Here is a 22884-nt window from a genome sequence, read left to right on the forward strand (position 1 = left end):
TCCCTACCAGGGTGCATGGCCTTCCTAGTCCTCACGTCCAGGCTGGATAACCCTCAAGGCCAAGTCCACCAGCAAGGCTGTCCTGCTCTGCCCAGCCAGGTGTCACGTCGTCCTTGTCTGAACTCCCCTGGGGGTGGGGGTGGGGGGCTGCTCCCTGACCCTCGGTGGTGCTCTGGTGGGTGTCATTTCTGGGCACGCTCTCCTGACACCAGCCTGCTCTCATGCTGCAGCTGTAGTAACTGCCTTGATCTCTTTGGAAATAGCTTCCCCGCATCTTCCAAACCTTTTTTAGGGTGTTGTAGTTTGTTCCATTACAGAGGTTGATGTTTCTCTTTAGGTCTGTTTTCTCTTCGCTCTTCAAGCTGGGTCCAAACTGGAACTTTCTCTAGTTTGATGACTCAGTGGTGTTGCTGCTGAAAAGCTCTGTTTCAGATAGGTTTACTGGGCTTTTTGTTCTGTATTTTGGTGGGGTTTTTTTTTCCTACCGAGGGAAGTTTCACAGCACCTTTTTGCTATCATCCCAGATACAGTTTATAATGTCTTTCGTCTTTTCCCCCCTAACTCCAGGCCCTTAGATAAGCCATGCTGTGCCTGACTCCTCCGTGGGTCATGCATTCTTAGCGCTCAGCAATGCACCTTGCTGTTATTGGGACTCGTTACTAGATGTATGAGGGGGGACCCCCCAAAAAACCCCGAATTTATTTATAAAGAATTTATTCTTATGTGTTTAACTTCAGTCACCTTCAAAGTACTCTGCATTTGATGCAATACACCTATTGACTTTTTCCCACTGCTCATAACAGTTTTTGAACTCATCAATTTTGATGCCTTTTAGTGCTTCTGTGGTTTTTTGTTTTACCTCTTCCACATGGGCAAAATGTTTCCCTTTTAGGACTTTCTTTTCATCCAGGGAAACAAACAAAAAAAATTGCTTGGGGTGAGATTGGGTGAATAGGGAGGGTGGGGCATGGGGGTCATGCCATTTTTGGTCAAATACTGCTGAACACTCAGTGAGGTGTGGGCAGGTGCACTTGTAAATCGCCCATCATGAAATACACAAATGCTTTGAAAGAGTCTTTAAAAAAATTCACTGAAGCCAAATGCAGCCTCTCACAACACCACCAGTCGGCAAACTGATCCAGATGGGTTCCTAGAACACTCACCAAGCCGGGGAAGCCTGTACTCCAAGGGGCCTGCCCTCCAGATGATAATTCCATTTTGGGTGGGCTCCTGCCTTCTAAAATGACTTCCATGTCAGCTGCAGTCAGTACAGCTGGAGATTCACATGGTCATAGTGTGAAACTCTGGGCTGCCTTTGTATGGATCCGAGCATTTGCTTCATTCAAAAAGTTCCTGATGTTGGTTTGCTTTTTGGCTCATTTTGATTTGCCCCCAGAATGGAAGGAAACAGCAGCGGCTGGTTGACCTCTGCAAACTCTCACATGTGCTTCTTCCTGCAAAATTAATTGTTGAACCGAAAACCAAAGCAGCCTCCTGGCAGGTGTTTTTCTCACCTTCCAGAAAGGTATCCCTATCGGGGCAGCGACTGCACTTTTGCATTTGCTCACCTTGTTCCAACCCCTCTCTCTCGTTCCCCTCCCATCCCATCGACCCAGGAATCACATGGACCTTCTCGGAGACCTGGTGCTTCTCTCCCGCGCTGTGCTCTGGGGCAGCGGGAGGACATCAGAGCATGTAGGAAGCAGCGTGTTTGCAGGAGAATTTACTACAAAATCTACACATTATTTTTAGAAATAAGATTGCCACATTTTGGAGGGTGGCAGGTGCATAACCACAGGTTGTCTCTTTCCTAACTATTTGACCTGAAGCAGAAGTTTAGGTAAAAGCAACACAGCATCTTTAAATGCCACGGATGGCATCTTTTAAGTTAACGTGACATTCATGTGCCACGTCATCTGCTGCACCTGACTGGCAACCCCGGCTTGGGATCGTGGGTTACACTGTCTTTCTAAGTGAACCCTCTGGAAAAGCCCCCCAGCTATCCCATGTTATGCCACTTCTCAGCAGCTGACTAGCCACGGAGGGAGGTCAAGTTACCCTTTGGAAAGTGCACCTGGCTCAGTCACCTGACCTCTGAGGCGAAGGTAGGAGGCCCCTCGAGGAATGATTTCCTGGGAACACCGAGACAGCTCAGGCAGGGGGTGGGTGCTGTCAGCCCTGCCTGGGAGCTTCAGGTTGCCTGGGAGCCATGCATGCCACACGTGTTTGTTGACGCTGCTCAGTGTGTGATTCCTTACAGGTGGTTCAGACGTATTTCCTGACACAGAAGGGGTGGATGAATTAATTTTATCCTTGCATTTGCAGGTGGCCCACAGATGTCTATTTCCTACTCTAAGGCCAACAGGTCCCCTCATATTTCCCTCTTTCACTGAAGGAGCATTTGGGACAGCTGCTGGGTGTGATGATGGGATGGTTTTGAGTGCTGAGAGGCCTGGAAGAGGGAGGAGAGCTGGGCGGGACCGTCCCCTGGCCCCACCCGGTTTTGAGCTGCTTATGGAGGAGGCGATGCCTGACTGTTCTCTGTAGACCTGGTATTGTGCTGCCCGTGGGGTGTGAGCCTCCCGATGCTGAATGCGTGTGAGCCTTGCTCAGTGGGTGCAGTGGTTTGGGACATGGTAAGGAATTATTATACATTGCAGTTTCTCTAATGAAGGAAGTCACTGCCCGCCCACCCCTGGTCATTCAATGAGTTCTGCCTGTCACCTGGATGAGGGTCTTCCCTCAGTCTGGACGCCACTACTCAGCGGTGGCTTTAAGGCACCAATGCTGACTCAATTTCTTTATTCTTGGCATAGAATGGGGTGGGATTGTTTGGAGTGTCTTCTCATGTGCTGGAAAATATGGCAGTAGGTGTCAGGTGGATATAGGGATCCAGGAAACCAATATGGTGCGTCATATATACCACCTCAGTGGTTCAGGTGCCCCAAGAATGCCAGGTGTGAATTCTTGGCCTTTTCTGATCTGGCCTCAGAAGTCCTGCAGTGTCACGTTGGCTGTATCCTTATAGGTTGAAGCAGATTCAGAGGGAGAGGGAGCATAGACTGACCCAGCCTCCTCCAGATGAGGCATGTTGATGATGATGTAGACATATTTTAAAACATTCATAGGATCCTAGCGGAGGAAGATCCATTCTGCTTTACCTGAGACCCTGAATACAATGAATTTTTGTGATGTGTGCATTACTCTGATCATATTTGGGTCTTACCTGGAGACTGGACTTGAGGCCACTCCTGTGAGCTTCCTCAGCATCTTACCCTTCTGGACCACATTGTCCCCACATGATGTTGTGACTGATGGCTTTACGGTCTGTGTGAGATGGTTAGCAGGCTCTTGGCTACCATCATATTCCCAACACTTAGCATAGTGCCTTGCACCCAACAGATAGACAGATGTTCACCAGATACTTCGTGACTTGAATTTAATGAACTTAGTAAATGCCCTGCACATTGTCTATACTGTGCCTACTTCTACATCTTGAGTTTTGTCCCTGGATACATGAACTTTGTGGGAACTCTAAGGAAGACTTAGCTTAGACAGAAGCCAGCCTAGGCAATACAGTGGCCCAGATGGATATGCCCCATCCTATTCCAGCTGGTCATTGATTGTTTTTGTGTGTGTGCTCCACATGAGCTGTTTTAGAAAGAGCAAGGCCCTTCCTGTGCCTTGGTTCATCGTGAGCAGTCAGTACTGTGTTCCCTGTGCGTAGAAGTCTGTCATTTGGGGAGGATAGACTGAAACTTCCTATTTTCATTGTAATTAGTCTTTTATCCCAATTGTCTGACATTCTATAGTCTACTGGGAGACTGACTGCACAGTCTCCTTTTGTTAAGGGTAGCATCCGATGGCATTAGTTCTTTGTGCAGGCCGGGCTGCTAGTCACGGTGAGCGGCAGGGGAAAGCTGTTCTGTAATGAAGGCATGTAGCACATGGTGATACTGTCTTACCCAGTGGCTGGGACTGGGGGTCCCAGATTGGTCTGTTCATTATGTGTGTGAAATCTCCCACACCTGAAAGGCTGAGGTAGTAAATATTCCACCTGTGAATGGCGACCCCAGAGGGAGGGGATCCGTCCGACGGTGCAGACCTGGGTCGCACGAGGGGTTAAAGGAGACAGGAGTCCTATTTCTGCTCCCAATCCCTTTCTGGCTCCTGGAAAACTTCCCACTTAGCGTATTGTTTTACTACAGACACTGAGTTGAGTCTCTGATTGATATGCTATCTAGTTGATAGCAATGCTACAGTAAACCCAGAAACCTTAAAGCATTTTTTTTTTCCCAGAGAGATGGGGGTAACAAAGGGAACTTAAATTGAAGAAGGGGTAGATGTTAGAAATGTCTTCGTGAGCCGTGAGTTCTTTCCACCTAGCTGGAACAAGGGGAACCTGTTGTAAGGGTGTGGGGTTCAGCTGGGTTCACCTCTCTCCTGCCCAGCAGGGTCTCCTCGGCCTGTGTTGGCAGTTGGGCTGAGCACTGCAGCTCTTCCACCATCTCCGGCAGTTCAAGTGCCATAAACGCCGAATGCTGTGACCCTGGCCCAGGGCTTGACCGTTGGCTTCTAGGCTGATCAATGTAGCGTTCTCTAGGTGTGGCCTTCCTTTTCTGAACTGTCACGTAGCAGGAGGTCCAATTACATTCAGCTTTTAGGGAAGGCGTGGGGGCCGAATCTTCAGCATTGTGAAATCACACAGCTTTTCATCACAAAACTCAGGGGAGAAAATGTGAGGTAGAGTCATCTTACATTAAAATGATATCCTGGTGGCAGACAAGCTCCGAGGCTCTGGCAATGGCTGATTTTTCAGGCCGAAGAGAGCAGGCGTGAAACCGTTGATGGATGACTCTGTCCCCACATGGTACCTGTGTGCTGTCATGGATACAAGCACACTCTGTATGACAACATAGAGTTGCTCGAGCTTCATCAGAGGTGTCGTTTCCCTACCACTGCCTTGACTCTCGTAGACATCAGTAGGCAGCAGGCCCTGTAAGACCCTTCTGCAGTCTTACCTGATGCCTTGAGTAACAGAATAGTTTACTAATAACGCAGCTGAGAGAGTTTCTACTTGCTTCAGATGGGTTATATATAGTTCATCAACAAGGTGAGAGTTCATGGTTCATGTGACCCTGGCATACATTATTCAAAGTGGAAAAGGTGGTGAAGTGGACCCTGGGATCCAAGGAAGAGGACTTTGGCAACCACTCATTTGTCACTGGGACAGAACCACTGCCATCTATTCTGGACCAAGGCTGGTGTAGTTGTTCAGTGATCTGATTTTAGTCCTCATTTTTTCCTGCTGTTGGTGCGGCTGGTCTCATTTGTTCTTTCTGAGCCTCGCTTTCTTCATCTACAAAACGGACGGGTTCAAATCAGTGTGCTTGAAACGTAAACATTCTGTGATCCTGCCCGAAATGGTTTCAATCCAAAGTGATGAATAGTTGTGGTCATCAGGATTCGCTAGAGAAGCAGAACCAGCAGGAGCCTGCCTGTCTGTCTGTCTGTCTGTTGACCTGTCAACTGAGAGATTTTAAGGACTTGTGTCACATTATAGTGGGCGCTGGTAAGTCTGAAGTCCACAGGGCAGGCTGGCACACCGGAAATTTTGGGGGACGTTGATATTGCAGCCTGGAGTTCGAGTTCCGCATGGCAGGAGGAAAGGCAGGTAAGGTTTCCGTGTTGCATCTGGAGGTAGAATTGCTTCTTCCGACATGAGAAAAATATCCTGAGAAACCTCAGTGTTTGCTATTAAGGTCTTTACCTGATTGGGTGAAGCCCACTCACAGATAGAAGGTAATCAGCGTCACTCAGAGGCTACTGATTTAAATGTTAATAGCATCTAACAAATACCTTCCACAGCAACATCTAGACGGGTGTCTGACCAAACAACTGTGTACTATAGCTCAACCAAGTGGGCACATACCATTAACTCTCCCCATAGGTAAGCTGTAACTTCTTTATTTGTACATAAGTCATGGTGTTTTATGCACTGTAAGTCATGTGATGGAAAAGCAGACTAGTCTAAAATGACGTCATGTTGTCTTAGCGATGTGATGCATCCGTTCTGCTGTTGAGCCATTCACCATACATTTATTAAACAACCATGTGTATGGCACTCTGCTAGATATCCGGGAACCCAAGATAAATCAGTTGAGCCCTTTACTTTCAAAGCCCTTAAAATCTAGTAAAGAGACAGACGCGTGAGAAAGAAATAGCTACAATGCAATTTCCTGTATTAGGCAGAGTGGTGGGGTGCAGGAGGGAGGGGAACCCCTTCATATCTCTTTGGGAGGAAGGTAGCAGGTCACGGAAGACTACAGGAGAGGAGACATGTAAACTGGGTCTCGAGGGATAAGTAGGAGTTCTCCTGGGAGACATTCCCAGCAGGGAATAGTATAGGCAAAGGCATGGAGAAGAAAAACCGTCACCCTCATGAAATGGTGAAGTGTTCAGAATGAATGGATGGAAAGTTTCTGTCACATAGTAGTTGCATGAGCCGCAATGTCTGTTACTCTCATTGGAAAAGTTAAAATGTGGCAGGTCTTATATTTTATAGCTTGTTGGTTAGTAAAGCACTATCAATCAGGCCATCAGCAAAATAGGACAATTCTTAGCTTTAAAAAATGGTCAGTATTAAGGGATTTGGATGGAGTCTACTGAAATTTGTTCAATTTTGCATTTTTACCATTTAAACGTATTTTCCTATCCATGCTGGGTTAATTACAAAGTGAATTAAAAATTGATGTCTGTATAGGATTTACCTTACAAGGCAGGCATTTTTGACCGACTATATCTAAAAATGTTCTCTGAACCAATTCTATCACTTTGGGCAAATCAGTCTACTTCTAGCTTTAAATTCTCACCTGTAGTGACAGGGAGTTGGGCTGGATTTTAAAGGTTAGTCTATGATTCTATAAATGAAAATTCTCTCTGCTGTGCCTACTTATATAGGTGCATTTCTATAGCATGTATTATTGTAATAAGCAAACAGTTCCCAATAGCATTTATTTACAATGAAAGTAATATACTACTACGTTGAGCATTTCATGAACACTATTATTTTATGTGCATTATGTACTAACTACTTAGAATAACCCTGAAAAGTAACTAATGTCATTTCCTTCTTATAGTTGAAGAAACCAGAGGCTCGGACCATTTACATCACCAGGCTAGACTCACGTGGTAATGGGGGTTGAACCTCAATCTTTTGGTTCTAAAGTCTCCCTTCTTTATAAAGGACTGGGGTCCACGGTACACAATTATGACCATAATGTCTCTTGTGTACATGTGTACATAGCAGAAGTGAAATAGTGTCTTATAAAAAGACAGGCCTTATTCTCTGAAAGCAATCTAACATTGGAAACAATTCTGGTATGTTGGCTAATGGGGCTATCTCTGATTGTTATTATATCACGGGACATCATACCAAACAGAGGAAGAAGGTACTATTCTTCACAGTAAGAGAGGACTCAGAAACCTCCTGCTTAATGAGTGACAGAACTGATCCTCCACCGAACTCACTTGCATTTGGATTCTGCCCCAACTTCTGTGATGACTATCCTTGAATGCTGGTTCTTATTAGCGTCCTGGCTGGTCCCTCTGCCAAGGAAACAGTGCTCCCTCAGTTAGGAATCATTTCCTCAACTTCGAGTGAGCATTCTGATCTCAGCCTACTCGCCATTTCCTGAGCTTCCGACTTATATTAGCCACTTGTCACGACCTCATCATTCTGACTCTGCATTGCAGATCAGTTTAGGATATTTTCTTATTTGCTTATTTACCTGTTTGTTTCAACTGCTTCTCCCATTTGAATGAAGCTCAGTGAGAGCAGAGATTTTTCTTATTCACTGCTCTGTGCCCACCTCTGGATTAGTGGCTTGATCAGGGTAGGCTCCGTTCATCCATCCGTCTATCATCCATCCATCCATCCATCTGTCTATCCATCCTTCTTTCCTTTTCTTCCTTCCTCCCTCTCTCCATGGATCTGTTGATGAATGGCTTGGCCATATGAAGTTATAGGATGAAGCAGTAAATCTACTCCAGTTAGGATGTGGGAAGACCCTCATATTTCCTCTATAGTTAATGGCTTAACCCTTGATTTTTCTTTCAGTTGCTCCCTCTTAGTGTCCAACACAAGACAGGGCAGAATGCTGAGAAACTGAACATGAATTACAAAATCCTAATTCCCAGATCTTGTTTCTCACCCCTCTGTGTTTCTGTTTTCTTTTGCCAGGGCTTTGTGCTTGAATTACAAAGATCCCTCTCTTGCCAGCTCATTCGGGATGAATGAATGGGTGCATGAGTGCCCTCCGCATGTCCTCTAGGGGTAAGTTCCAGGTACTTGTGCATCTCAGAGGTGTTAACACACGTCAGTCCGTATTCCTTGTGTGTCTGTTTCCCATGTAGCTCTGTTGGCTGTTCTTTGTGTGCGGGCCTGAGTGGGGAAAGCCAAAATAGGGTCCCGAGGTGCTGGGCACTGAGGTTCCTGCAGAGAATGGGCTGCCACGTCTGCGTGACTTATTATGAACGCAGTTGTATCTGGTGATGCTTGGCGAGCCTCACTATGTGTGAAATATGGAAAACTGTGTGCCCACCCTCTCTGGGAGTGCAGGTGAGAGGTAGCAGCCTGGGAAGGGTTCACTGCCATCTCTTATGTGTCAAACACCAATAGAGCCTGCGCTGGAACTGCAAACCAGCCAGCACCTCCCGCTGAAGAGCAGATCTAGTCCGTAATTTCTAGCTGGAGTTGTTAAGATCAGGTAAGCTCAGGAGACCTGAGCGCTAAGAAGCTGCCGAGGAAAGGCGTGGCTCCACCCGTGATGTTAAGGCTGTCTCATTCCAACCGCGACGTTTTACTGGTAGCACGCTGGTGTGGCAGGTTCAGTGCTGACGCAGGGAAGCTGACCAGTTTCCCCGCAGTGTTGGGAGTGGTTGCGCGGTCCTCCCCGGAGGTGGGTGCGGTGTCTGCTGCTCATGCCGACTTTGCTGACACACAGACATGAGCTTTCCCACGGCGATTCGACCTGTCTTTCGTGGGCTGCTTTGGGTCCTTCGCTTCCCAGCTCATGGGGCTGTCTCCGAGAGACCAGCTCGACCACATACAATCTAAAGTGGCCGTCCAACAACCTGCTCCCATGTCACTGTATTTTAATTCTCGGCAAGGGACTGGTTTCTCCTTTGCGTATGTGTCCGTGTGCGGCCGTCACTGGAGCAGATGTCCCGCAAGCGTGGGACGCTTGTCTGCCTCCTTCCTCACGTAGCTCCACAGCCCAGACCAGTGTGTGGGCACAACAGCATTTTTTGACTAAGTATATAGTGAGTTTAACAGTTAAATGGAGCTCACACAGTGAGAAATTTGTTCACATTGGAGGAGATACTGAAGATTATTATTTCTTTTAAAATGTGTTTCAGGATTTAAAATTTTCCTATTTGCATTTTGTCTGTTTACTGAGTTTTTAAAAATGTGAGTTGTTCCTTCATATAACATTTGTATTCCATGTAAAGAGGATGTTTTCTAACATTTCTGGGCTAATCTGAAAATATAGTGCACACTACAGTATGAACTTTTGATGGCAGTTGTAACCTTTGTGTTGACTGACCTCAATGTCACCTACATTAGAATATTCAAAAGGAATGTCTAGTTAACCTTGGAGGGGCATTCATTCATGCCTTAATGACGTTCAAAGACCATGACTGAAGAACACCTATTTGAAAAGCCTGAAGTTTAGCTTTTTCTGGAGTCCGACTGCCCAAGTTCATGGAGTCCTGTCTCTGACATTTCCTGGCTCAGTGACCTTGGGCAGGTTATTTAACCTTCAGTGCCTTCGTTTCTTCTTCTTCTGTAAAACAGGGTAATGAAAGCATTTCCCTCACAGAGTGATTGTGATTGTGTTTATATGCATGTTGCAGACATTTCTATTTTATTTGGTATATACTCAGATTTTGGTATAGCAAATACTTCAGCTAGGTTTAAAATAATGTATTAGAAACTGTTGGTAAAGTGGGGACACAGCTCTGAGGATCTGTTTTTGCATCACATGGAGGAAAGCAGCAGTCCACCCCTGAGATGACCAGAAGGAATAGACTGGCCTGTAATAATTTGTCGTTTTAATAAGTTGTAACGATAAAACATTGCAAATATGCCATTTCCATGTATATAGCAACATCCTTTGTCTCTTGGGTAGCAGGCAGACGTGGTTTGAGTTTTTCAGCTGCATGGCTTTGTGGCCTTCAGCAACCCTTGGCTTTGCTTAGCCTCAGTTTCTTCTTCTGTGAAGCAGCGGTATTAACACAAATCAGAGAGGATTGCCGTGAGAATTAAATGTGAAACTATATGTCCCTCTCCTTGCACAGCGCTTCATAATCCGGTTTCCTTCTTTCTTTCCTGCCAGACCTTAGATTTAAGAAGGATACCGATATCCAGAGGAATGTGGTCAAGGTTAGGAGCGTTTGGAAACATGTAGTATCCTTGATTATGATGAAGGGGACAGAATATTTAGCATAGAAAGTAGTAAGCTTAGTGGACGCTCTAATACCTGTCCTCGAGTGCCTGAGAGTAGTCACAGGTAAGGGGAACAGGGATCATAAGGTGAAGCATTAGGACCAATGAGTAGCAATAAAAGGAAGCCACTTTGCGTGACAGGGAGGGGAGTCGTAGGCACTGGGTGGCCCTGTGTGGTAGTGAACTTCCCACCGAGGTGGTTGTGTCTGGAGGCTGGCTGGCTGCAGATCAAGAGTTCTGTTTGAAGGGGTCCTCCATGCAGCAGGAAGGTGGTACTGTGGCCCCTTCTATAGCGACAGCCCCTCTCCAAAGTCCAGCCTGCACATCTGGTTATCTTGGCCACGTTTATTGTGTAGACGCATGTACCTAGGGACCCAAGATTTAGCCTTTATAAGTCAAGGAGTTGGGGCAGCTCATTATTTTCTTCTAGAATATTTTTTAGGATTTCAGATTTTCCTGTTTTATCGTTGACATCAGAAGTTGCAAACTGGTGGGCTTCTGGCTGGTTCTGGGCTGTGGAGAAGCTGGCTTGGGTCTCCAAAATGTGTTTCTTACAAGCGTTTTAAGGCCATCTAAACTAGCTGTCTACCTTTAATAATGGAAAATTTTACATCAAAGCAATATTTTCAGTGTTTCTTAAAAATAGTGGTTTATCTGGCGACATAGGGCTCTGCATTCCCAGGAGGAGTTGGGTGGCCTCTGGCCCCTGTGGATGGGTCACGCGTGGTCCAGTGGCTACAGCCCCAACCACTGCCTGCAGAGTCACTGACACGGAGATTTTTCCTTGGCCTGATTTGTGCTTCTTACAGTAGAATTAGGAGGAAATAGAAAAAGTTGTATCTACTTCTGAATTAATAGTGGAAAAACTAGATATTTCTGTAGAGTCTCATGTTTCAAGAAAAATAGAACTGCAAGGGTGTTGTGTGCTGAAGAATACTTGCACAAATTCAATTTGCAAACAAATGGTTTTCTTGTCTTACAAATATGGCACTCAGGCCTGCTTCGTTCACAGATTTTACATAGCCCCGAAGGTTTGGGAGCGTGACCCCCACTCTGGACAGTAAAATTTTCTATGTTCAGCGAAGTTCTTTTGTTTTTATTCTCGACCAGTTCCTCCCTTTCAGCACCCAAAACTCTCTCTGTCCCTCAGATCAATGGGAACAGTGTGTAATTTGCACACGCACGTGCACTCTTGAACTAGGTTCCGTTCTTCCTTCTCCAGTGGACCCCCAATGCTCCCTAGACTTTCTGGCACCAAATAGGTGGGGGGGGGGGTGTCACCTCATTTACTCTGAGTGGGAAATGCCAAGGGTGCTGTGCATTTAGCCTGCCGAGGCAGAGACCGAAGTCTTAGGACTCTGCATGTGCGGCGGACTTTGAGCGAAAAACGTCATCTGGTTTTGTGTGTTTATTCTGTTTGGCAGGGGTGGTTCTGCCTTCATTGTGAAGATAAACTGGAGGGGAGGGAGGGGCAGGGGAGAGCCAGGAAAGTGGTTCTGTTCTTTGTCGGGCGATTGGCTGCAAGAGAGGAGTGGATGTGCCTTGATAACATGGAAAGACTGGGCTTAATTAGCGGAATGATTTTAGGATGAGTGATTGGAAGTCCCTGATTGGAAGGAGTCCTCATCTGTCAGTTGGTTGACAATGGCATCTGCTCCCTGATGGAGCTGGGAACGTCCCATCGCTCAGGGTGTGCAGGTGGGTAAGGGTAGCGCATCTGTCAGGCTATTGGGGGAGGCCCTCCAATTAGGAGCAAGATTGGACTGGATAGGTGACCTCTGGTCTCTTCGAAAACTCAGATTTAATTACTCTATGAATTAAACCAATTAGGAACCTTTCAGCTTAAATAGGCTCACTTCAGTCTATTAAAAACAAAGGATATTGGGGATGGAGTGAGAGACTGACTATAACTCTTTTTAATTACATTCAGTTCTGGGCAAGTGACTTGTGCTTCCTTAAATGTTGTGATATAACCCTTCAAGAATGTTGTACACAGATATGTCCAGTGGTTTACAGGCCAAGATTTTACCAGCATATTTCCTAAACAATTTTTTTTCTACTGAAAATGTTCATTTTTAATCTTAGCTGAAACTCATTTTGTTGTTTTATTTTTGTTAGCATTATTTTTAACACTGATTTCATCATTTATGTAAAAATATTACTTTTAGTTATTATAAATCGTCCTATTTAATTTCAAAATTTAGGATTTTATACATTGTCAGTAATGGTCTATTGTCAAAACGTACCTAATTTAGATATAATGACCTACACAGAAAACAAGTTCCTTTAAAGGAAAAATTTTATTAAGAATTTGTTTTAAATCTTAATATTTGTGCCACTTAATATTTTCTCATTCTTGAAAAAGTAACGAACCGGTCATTTGGACCAATTATTGGGGCTTGCTTGTAATGTAATGCAATGTGTCACTTGGACCTTCTAATTATTTATGTCATAAAATCTCTCATTTTCATTACTTTTTTTATTTTTTTATTTTTTTAACGTGATGCCTCTGAGACACGTAGGAAGAGCTGGGTGCACGTGCTACGACCTTCCGGTCCGCTGTGGCCGTAGAGCTGCACGTGCGGGCCAGCGCTGCGTTTTGAATTCTATCAAACTCGCTGTTGACTCCAAAGCCGCTTGGGCACGGCCGTGCGGGCGTTTTCACAGCCTGAAATGGGAGACGCGGCTGCAGGAGGGTTTGAAGCAGAAACTGTGAAGCTTTTTCTCCATGGGCATGGGTAACACACGGGGTGGCTCGTTCTCAATGAAGGTGTTTTAGAGGCTCCGATGCTGAGATGGAGACCGTGGCCGCTGAGCGCTTACCCGCTCCGGGTCACCACCTCTGCCAACGCTGCTCTCCTCTCTCTCTCTCTCCCTCCCTCTCTCTCTCCCCTTCCCCCTCCCTCTCCCCTCCCTCTCCCCTCCCTCTCCCCTCCCTCTCCCCTCCCCCTCCCCCTCCCTCTCCCTCTCCCTCTCGCTCGCTCGCTCTCGCTCGCTCTCGCGCTCTCGCTCTCTCTCTTGCTCTCCCCCTCTCTCGCTCTCCAGATAGTTATTGGGTATTAACCATGTGCCAGATACTTTGCAAATTAGTAGGCTCCACGGTTGTCGCTTTCAACAAGCTCCCTGCCTTATGGCGTTTGCAGGCTCCGGCAGGCCTTGTGTTAAACAGTCTACGTGTCTCACGTTGTTATCCCCATTTTACGCATCAAGGCACTGAGGAACTCAGCGACGCATCCAATGTCATACAGCAGGGCCTGAGGTCAGGGCCGAGGGGCTCTCATGCCCTGGCCCTGAGCTGTTTTGCTGGGCCCTGAGAACAGGGATTGGGGGTGGGGAGGGGGGCATAGGAGTTGCATGTGGTCAGTCGCACGTTTGCATGAGGGGCTTCAGCGTCGCGCATGGGAGGCAAAACCCTCAAACGCGGACAGTTGGAGATATGGAGGCCCACCCCGCGCTCTCTGGGCTCCCTGGGAAGCCTCTGGCTGCAGAAACGCACGTGCTAGACCTGGGCGTTTTGCTGAAACACGGAGAGAAGCTCCTTCCCCGAGTTGTGTCTCTGTGGATTTTAGGAATTTCACATGAATATTTTTCGCGCTTCATTTTCTTCTAGGATTACCTTCCTCTAGAACAGCTTTCAATGGGATGGCTCTCAAGTTCCACGGTATTGGAAGGATTGCCTTCCCATCAAAAACACACTAAAGCCCCTTTCGGCACAGGCCTGTGCTGCCGAGGCCTTTGCTCCTCTGTGTGATTTCACCGAAGGTGGATGTTTATCTTGGTGCACGTTTATTTACTCTTCTGTAATCTTGTTTGGATAACAGTAATTTATATTTTTAACCTCCGTTTGTTATTACTATTTTATAGTTATTTATTTATTTTGCCCTTAGAATTGACTATCAATAAAGAATCATGTTTGGTGGGACATTTTGGTCTGTAACTTTGCGTGTTTGACCTCAACAGCGAAGAATATGGGGAGGAATTGAGTTTCCTGAATTTTAAGCAGAGCGATTATTTCCAACAGCGTATATTACTTCAACAATGGTCTTTTTAATGTCAGTTTTTCTTATGCCTTTTAGATTGCTACATTTTTATATTTTTGTTTGGGATAGGCATTATTATCATCAACCTCATTTTGCAATGAAGGCAATGGGGCGTGGAAGGCTCCGAAGTTACGGGGAGGGAAATTGCTAACCGAGGTCTGTTGGTTTTCAAGCCTGGAATATTTCCCCTAGGCTCTGTGGCCTAGTTTTTGAATTATGATTTGTTATAGTAGAGTGTAAGGTAAGATATCCATGTCCTTGATTACAGTCAGGTTAGCAATAATTTTTGCTTAGTTTTTACCAGGCATGTAGTAAAACACGGTGTTTTTTTAAAATCTAGCTTAATTGAGGTATAAAATAGACATTTTAAGTGTAAATCATGGAGATTTTATATATGTATATATGAGAACATTTAAGGTTTATCCTTTTAGCAAATTATATAATATATTTGGCAACTATACTTACCGTGTTTCACGTTAGATCTTTGGAATGTATTCATCTCACAGCTGAAAGTTTGTACCCTTTTACCAACCTGTCCTGATTTCGCCCACCCACCCCCCAGTCCCTGGCAACCAGTTTTCTACTCTCTTTCCATGAGGTTGATTGTGTGTGTGTGTGTGTGTGTGTGTGTGACGTATGTCAATTCCCCCAAATCTTTTTATTGAGAAAATTCGCAAACATACAGGAGAGTTGAAAGAATCATACAGTGAACAAAAAACTCACCACTTGAGTTCTATAATCGTTAACATTTTGCGATATTTGCTTTTATATGTGTCATTTTGCATCGTGTGTTTGAGGACAGGGTACTTCTTAAGTAGTAATTTATGTAATTCTCAGAGGAATTTAATTTTAGATGTTAACACATATGTCCCATGTTATTATCTCAGAATGAAGCATTAGATAAAGTCTAGTTTTATGATTTGGAAATACACTGGTTTTTGTAATTTTAGGATGGAATACTAAACTGAGAGTATTTTACTGCAGTTGGGCAAAGTCTAAAGAACTCGAAAAGTCTTACATAGTTTGAAACCCCAAGTGACTTTATAGACTCACAGAACCAAAATTATCCGGGTGACCCCAGTGAGAGAAAACGGAACCAGACAATGCTGACCCATTGGCAGTGTCTGAGGACTGTCGGAGGTAATTACAATTACAGGCGCTTCTGGTGTACAGAGATGTACATATAAAATGCATCAGAAGGTCAAAATTGCCTTAAAATCTGGAAGCAGGAATAGAACAGGGGCAGGCAGATATTTCCATGTAGCCAATTGTTCTGATAGGTTTTGTAACCTTAGAAGCCTATCTCTTTATGTTTCCTGCTTTATTCTGACATAAACCCTCTCCTCCCTGCAGATCAAGGAGTAGTTCATGTCTCAGGGTTACATGGAAGAAATATGCTTGTTTTATGCTGGCTGCTATTTTATTTTATTTTATTGTCAGTAACAGAAATGATGTTGCTGGAGGTAAAGGAATAGGAGCTCAAATATCTTGAGTGTTCTTTATTCTTCAGTATTTACCCAGCGTATTTTTTTAAAGATACACACAGACACACGCACGTCAGATTAACATTTTGGGAATTCCCATGTTTTCTGTTATGTGACTTGGCTTCCCTGGCAACCTTCTGACTTCAGTCCTGGGGTTGTGGTTACTTGGGTGGCACGTCTGGCTCTGCTGCCTGCTGCTGACCAGCTGTGTGACCTGGAGGAAGTCACCTAAGGTCTCTGGTTACTTATCCACCCATTGAGGGGACTGCGTTAGGCAGTTTTACAAGTCTGCTCTACCAGGACTAAAAATTCCTTGCTTCTGTGTTCACGCTAAAATTTTTGTGGAGATCAGGTTAGTTTTTATAACTAGTAGACTGATGATCGTATGGAATGTATCTTATTATTTGCCAATTAAGATTAGAAAGTGTATGTGGAATACTCTATGGAAAAAAATCTGTGTGCATACACACGTATGTGTGTATGTGTGTATGTGTGTGTAATGATTCATTGTCATCAAGATAAGGAGGTAAAAGCTTATACATCTAAAGTAGAACTGGTCTTTAACATTAAATAAAAATCTTGTCTGTTGCATATACAGATCCATTCACATTTTTAAAGTAATAAAAATATTACCTTAAAAAGTTGTTGTCATGTGTTTAGCCAGGACAACTTGAAAACTTCTGCTTCAACTTTTATCTAGAATAGAATTCACACATTTGAACACTATGAAGATACAATCCTTTTTTTCCATTCAGCACCTCTCCCCAATAACTAATATAACATAATTTGAAAACGTTGCTTTATCTTTTGAGTATACTTTACATTGAAGGTCTTTCATCAAAACATACAGCGAAACTTAAGAACACTTGAACCTCTGTTCTTTCACTTTGTAAAAGGCAACTTCATGCATATTTTTGATAAACTAGTGGCCTGTGGAGATGATAAAGGACATCCAAAGTAGGCCACTGTAGCTCAGCTAACTTAAAAATGAAATCACTCCAGCAAGGAACATAGAGTAAGTCCACACTTATGTATTTTGCAAATCACAAAATTATTTTAAAGGGCTGCTCTTGAGGCCAGGTTTTTATGACTGTAACATTCCAGCTGTGGTTTTGGAGACAGAATGTTTACTACCGTTTTAAACACGAGGATGGTAGGTGTGTATTCTTACTGCTCAAAGGCTTAAAAAAAGCAGCTGAGCTCCCTTCAAGTGAGTAAACCTTTATTCAGTAAACTTGGGAGCCGCGTTCCTATGGAGCTTTGGTGGTCATTCTGGAATGTGGTTCCAACAGCAGGGCAGTCATGGGCCAGCCTGGCGGCTCCGAGGCCCGGTGGCAGGCAGTCCTGGCTGCTCACTTCAGGCAGCCCATGGAAAACCACTTTCTGGTTAAGCCTGCATCATACCCTTCCACCAATGGAAAAAATTGAACATGATGAGGGTGTGTAGCTAGCAGACAAAAATACATCCAGCATTGCACAGGGTCTGTTTTTAGCTCTTAACGGCCGAGCATTTGAAGTGTTAGACGCTGTTTCCTGCCCGGCCATGGGCAGACAGAAGAGAGAATTCATGGATGTGTGTAGAGACTTGGACTTGGTGAGACTTTTTCTACTCATTAAAAGAGTTTGAGAAAAACTGGCTACCTCCAAAGGTTTGGCAAAGGTAAGGTTATGAATGTTTATTCCCCCACTCCTGGAGTTGAGACCAAATTTCATATGTGAGATATAAATGGTTCTTAACAGGCTTCCTTTGGCAGTATTTTGTTGTGCGCTGACTTCTCTTTGTTTTACATTATTTTGTACACGTTGATGTACATAAGGGAATATTACCTTGAAATCGGAGCGTCTATACGATTTTAAATACCTACTGCTGATTTATTGTAGTTGCTCAACCCAGTTTACTAATTCTCTGAAAGCTGATGGTATGTATTGTGTGCATTTATTTTTCCTGATAATCTCAAGAGAGTACCAACTCTCCATCTGATCATGCTAAGACATTAATGACTATTACCTTATCTTTACCAGGAACAAAAGGAAATTAAAAAGCTGACAGAGCTTGCATTTTGTAGTTTCCTGGTGGTTATGTAACTTTAGGTTTGAGTTGTGTGAGCTACTTGGTTGAAGAGTTTCTTTTCAGCCTTGTAATTTGAGGTTCACTGTTCGTTCATGTTTGCCCTTAACTTTTGTCTCGGACTTTCTGAAAAAAGCAGTGGAATCCCTTGTAACCTGAGTGTGGGGGTGGGGGGAACTTTGTTTAAGCAGGATGATTGATTCCTGTTCTCATCCCTCAGAGGCTCCTCATTCATTAGGCATTTGTCTCAACACAGAGTTTCAGAGCTTATCAGCGGGGATTGAAGAAGCTGGGCTTGGCATAGTACTTACTGCCTTTGCTTTACGTTAATTTGGCCAAGCTTGTAATTCTCAGAAAATTGGTAGGTGGAGAGACAGGAATAGGAAGCTTTATTGAAGTTGTTGTAAGTTGGAGGATTATTTATAGAATTGCTGGAAAGTAAGGGTATAGCCGAATAGCTGCTGGGGTTTCTCCTAACACGTTGAAGCATTTCACCGTGGCCCTAAAGTTTTCAACTCACTTGCAGTAGGATGAGGTTATGAGTTATTTTGGGGGCGGGCAGTGTGTGTTCCTCTCAGTGTCTTTGGGTGGATGTATCATGCACCCCCAAGTCCTTCGTTTCCTTTACAGAAATGTCTTTTCGGGGTGGAGGAGAGGCAAGTGCTGTCCAGGAAGGTTAGAATTAGCAGATACATTGGGAATGTTTTCTTTGTTACTTTTCCTGTTGATCTAGAATGGGTTGCTGTGACAGCCGGCAGCCCAGTCGAGTGGAGACAGGGCAAGCATTGCCTGCCTGCTTCACGAGTCAGATGATCACTTGTCAGCTACTTTGAGTTTTACCAGAGGTCTCAGACAGAGACTCAAGTCTGTTGAAGAACCTAACGTCTCCAGTCCATACCTACCGGACTGTAAATAGTGTTTTGAATGCAAAGAGATAGCACCTTCGTTTCAATAGTTTAGTGCAGAAGGAGTGATTCGCAAAGCCCCCTCCTGAGACCAGGCCCGTTCAAGGATGCCTGGATGTGCAAGATAGGGATCAGGCTCCTTGCCAAGAGATTATGCGTCAAAAGTGGTCCTCCACGTAACCACTGAGTCAAACAGATGATTCTGTCTGGGTGGTCCAAGATTGTGTTTGAGAAGAGCCACGTTCCTTTCTCAGAGATTTAAGGCTAGGGCAGGGTCTTTATTACTCCTTCCTACCGTAGACACCGAATGGATGTGACAAGACCATGGAAGGAAGCCAAGGAAAAGCCCATATGGCTTAACTACCTGATGGCCCACATTGCTGTGTCTGCACGTGCCTCCAGGTCTGGCCCACTTTGTATGATTCATTGACGTGGAGATAGTGAGCCATGTTAGCAAGATCACTGAACTCAACTGAGGGTTTCTTTCTTTCTTTTTTTTTTTTTTTTTTATGTCCTTTTTATGGAATATATAGAACAAGTCTTTTGGGCATTCAAAATAATTTTAAGTGATAATTTGTATTTTTTCATTTGAAATTAAGTGTATCTTAGATAAGAGCCATGGTAAAAATGGCTTTACTGGTAGGACTTAAAAAAAAAAAGATTAGGGTATGGAATTTTAAAAAACAGCAGCAATATTAGAGGCAGGAAAAAGTAACAATCGTGGCAGATAAACCTAAATTTCTGGCTGTTGACACACAAAAGAACTCAATGTGTTTATAGTAGTGACTTCTCATAATGATGGGCTGGTGTCTTTTGATTACTCAGTCCTATCTAAAACGGGCCTACAAATGTCAGGAGGCTTTCACGCCAGCATCCGGGGAGGAGAGTCTGTACTCAGTTTCCAGCTCTGGATCGACCATGGTATTGTCGAGCTGAAAAGGGGCGTTAGACAGCTTCTCAAACGGGGAAACTGAAAAACTTCCAAACTGAAGTGGCCTGTCCAAAGTGACTAAGACGGTCAGTTGTTAGTCAGGGCTGAGGTACCAGGTATCTGTTCGTCCTTTCCTCGTGCTACCTGTTTCTTTAATTGCAAATACTTCGGCACATCCTGACACCTCTTTGTAAATTGACAGAGACAGGTATGTGTATACAGATGCACGTATGTGTGTACATATGTACCTATATCTGTATGTACACATGCATCTATCCATTCTGTTTCTTTTTCTCCCCTCCCTCCTCCGGTCTTTCCTCCGCTTACCTCCCTACTTACCAGACCAGACAGATTTGACCCTCTAATCAGAGACAACAGAAAGACCTTCTGTTTTTCTTGGATCCTAATGAAGTTCAAAGCCGTGCACTCAGTTGGTGGCCATTGTTCCCATGGACTGTTGCCAGAGAGAATTTTAGGTGCACGTGTGTTACTCTAACCGATGGCGAGGAGACCACTTCGATTAGACTTTATCTGTTACTCTGTCCTTGTTTCAGCCTTAGATTAGGAGGTTTTTTTTTTTTTTTTTTTTTTTCATGATCCTGTTCCAACAGAAGACTCTTTAGTTTTGGGTAGTTCCCAGCTTCCTGATAAGTGACAGGCTATGGAAGAGAAGAGAAAAACAGCACACAGGCGCTCAGTTTTAGTGCCGAGGTAATGTAAGGTACTTCTGGAAAAATCAACTTCCCGTATAAAGTGAGAGGGTTATCATCTGAGTCGAGGAAAGGGGCGGGGTGGGTGCCATGGATGGTGTCACGAAGAAGTTGATCCAGGGCGTTCCTAGGGCTTAAATAAAGGTTTCCAAATCCTGGGTATCTTTAGGACAACATTGGAAAGCAAAAGTGATCCGTATCCTGTTTTGGTACTTGCCCATGACACATCTCTGTAGCTGCTGAATTGTTAGGGGAGGATTTGTAAAGCAGATTTGCAGAAGGACCAGAGAAGTATGGAGTGTACAGGCTGCGGAGGCTAAAAACCCATATGACTAAAGGCAGTTAAAGGAAACTCTGAATGGAGAGGATAAAAATAGATTTGTTTTAAAGCTATCTGTAGCCACTCCTGGAAAGTGGAAAAGGGCATCTTGAAGACAAATGAAAGGCAGCATTATATAGAGACAGCTATAAACCAGGAAAGCCCATGATACGAGGAGGACAGAGCTCTATGACAAGTGTACCCAAATTTATGGAATACACACTCACTCACATATATGTCTCTGCGTATATTTTATTGACCACTGACAGGATATTCACCAACAAATCAAAAATAACCACCCCAAATAAATACAACAATAGCAGAACCCCAGAAATAACTGGAACCTAGCAAAAAACCTGCACTTTCCTTTTTCTTTTCACATGTGACATACAGGGAAAAAATGGAAGTGATCAGAATACACAATAATAAGCAATTTACCGAAGACTTGCTCATTGGAATTGATACTCTCTGGTGCCCTCCCACATGTGTACGTTGTCAGTTATTGGCAAATGTTTCTCCTGAAGTCCCTCTAATAATACAGGGTGATTGCTCTTGGGACAGTTCCTCCTTGTGTGCGTGAGAGCCAGCCCCCTTGGGCTACTGAAGGGCAACGCTAGCAATTGCCCCTCTCCACTGCCATGGCTGACTTTCTCTCCAAGCATTCCCATTCGCGTGCTGGGACGTCTCCTGTAGGTTCACATACACAAGACAACCACCACCACCATTTAAAAAACCAAATTCCTTTATCCTTCTATCATTCTGATTCCCTTGTTCCCCTTTGTAGGAGAACCCCTTGCGCACATTGTCCCTGTTCATCATCTTCACTTTCATTGATCTCATCTTCACACTTACTCCCACCCAGCTTTCTCCACCCACGTTGCTCTGGCCCAATTCACCACCAACCTCCAGGGCTCTGTTCTTGGTCCTTGTTCTTTGAACTGTCAACAGCATTTGACTCTTGCTGACACTTTCCTCCCTAGACTGACTTTTTCGATTGGCTTTGAGGGCAGCGTGTTCTCTTGGTTAATTTTTCATTTAGTCGCTGACTGCTCCTTCTGCTTCCTTGTGTGTTGCTCCTTATTTCTTTGACTGCTTCATGTTGGGGGGCTGTAGGGCCTCTTTGCACCTCTTCTATTTTCTGCATTTACTTGCTCCCTTGGAGAGCTCATCTTGTGTATGTTTTAAATAGTATCTTTATGCGGATTATAGCAAGACTGTACCTGAGGCCCACCTCTGCCTTGAACTCTAGGCCCCTCTTCCTGACTGTCCACCCAACGCCGCCACTTTAATGTTGAACAGACAACTCAAACACCTGACATATGCAGGAACAAACTCCTTGTCTGCCTCCCAAGCCTGCTCTACTTTGTCTTCCCCATTCTTACAGTGGCTTAGACTGAAAATTGTGTCATTGTCCTTGGCCTGTCCCCACTCACCCCCATCCACGTGGGAATCCGGTTGGGTATCCTTTCAACTCTATCCAGGCTAAGACCGTTCCCTGCACTCCCACCTGACTCCCACTCATACCCTCTGTCACCTGAGTTAGCGGCTTCCTCTTTGCTGCGCGCAGTCGGTCTACAGGGCAGCTACAGCGAGCTTTTTAGAATATGCCCCATGACGCACGTTCTCTAGTCGTTACCCTCTAATCATGACTTTGAATCTCAATGTGAAAGCCAGAGTCCTTGAAATGTCCCTTTGGGCTTCATTCTCTGGCTCCCTGTGCCCTCTCTGACCCCAGCTGCTCCAGCCACCTGGCCTCCTGCCTGCTTCACCTCTCTGGTCATTTGTACACTCTGTCTTTGTTTTAAATGCACTTTCTCCGGAATCTACATGGTCTCCCCTCCTGCAAGGTCTTGCTTAAATGTTACCATTCTGCGAGGCCTTCCTCTAATTTCCTTTCTAAAATGACAGCAGCTTCTC

The 22884-nt window shown here is 44.6% G+C and overlaps 1 protein-coding gene across 1 annotated transcript in view; it reads left to right on the forward strand.

Annotated features, from left to right (window-relative positions):
* Nucleotides 1-17571: 17571 nt before the first annotated feature.
* TIAM2 (TIAM Rac1 associated GEF 2) overlaps nucleotides 17572-22884 on the forward strand; it is a 120144-nt gene continuing 114831 nt past the window's right edge. Inside the window, exon 1 of the mRNA XM_090280011.1 lies at nucleotides 17572-17694. The gene's annotated coding sequence lies outside the window, so the exon portion shown is untranslated. The remainder of the gene's footprint in view (nucleotides 17695-22884) is intronic.

Source organism: Furipterus horrens, unplaced genomic scaffold, assembly GCF_987537825.1.
Source record: "Furipterus horrens unplaced genomic scaffold, mFurHor1.1.pri manual_scaffold_6, whole genome shotgun sequence".
Lineage (NCBI taxonomy): Eukaryota > Metazoa > Chordata > Mammalia > Chiroptera > Furipteridae > Furipterus > Furipterus horrens.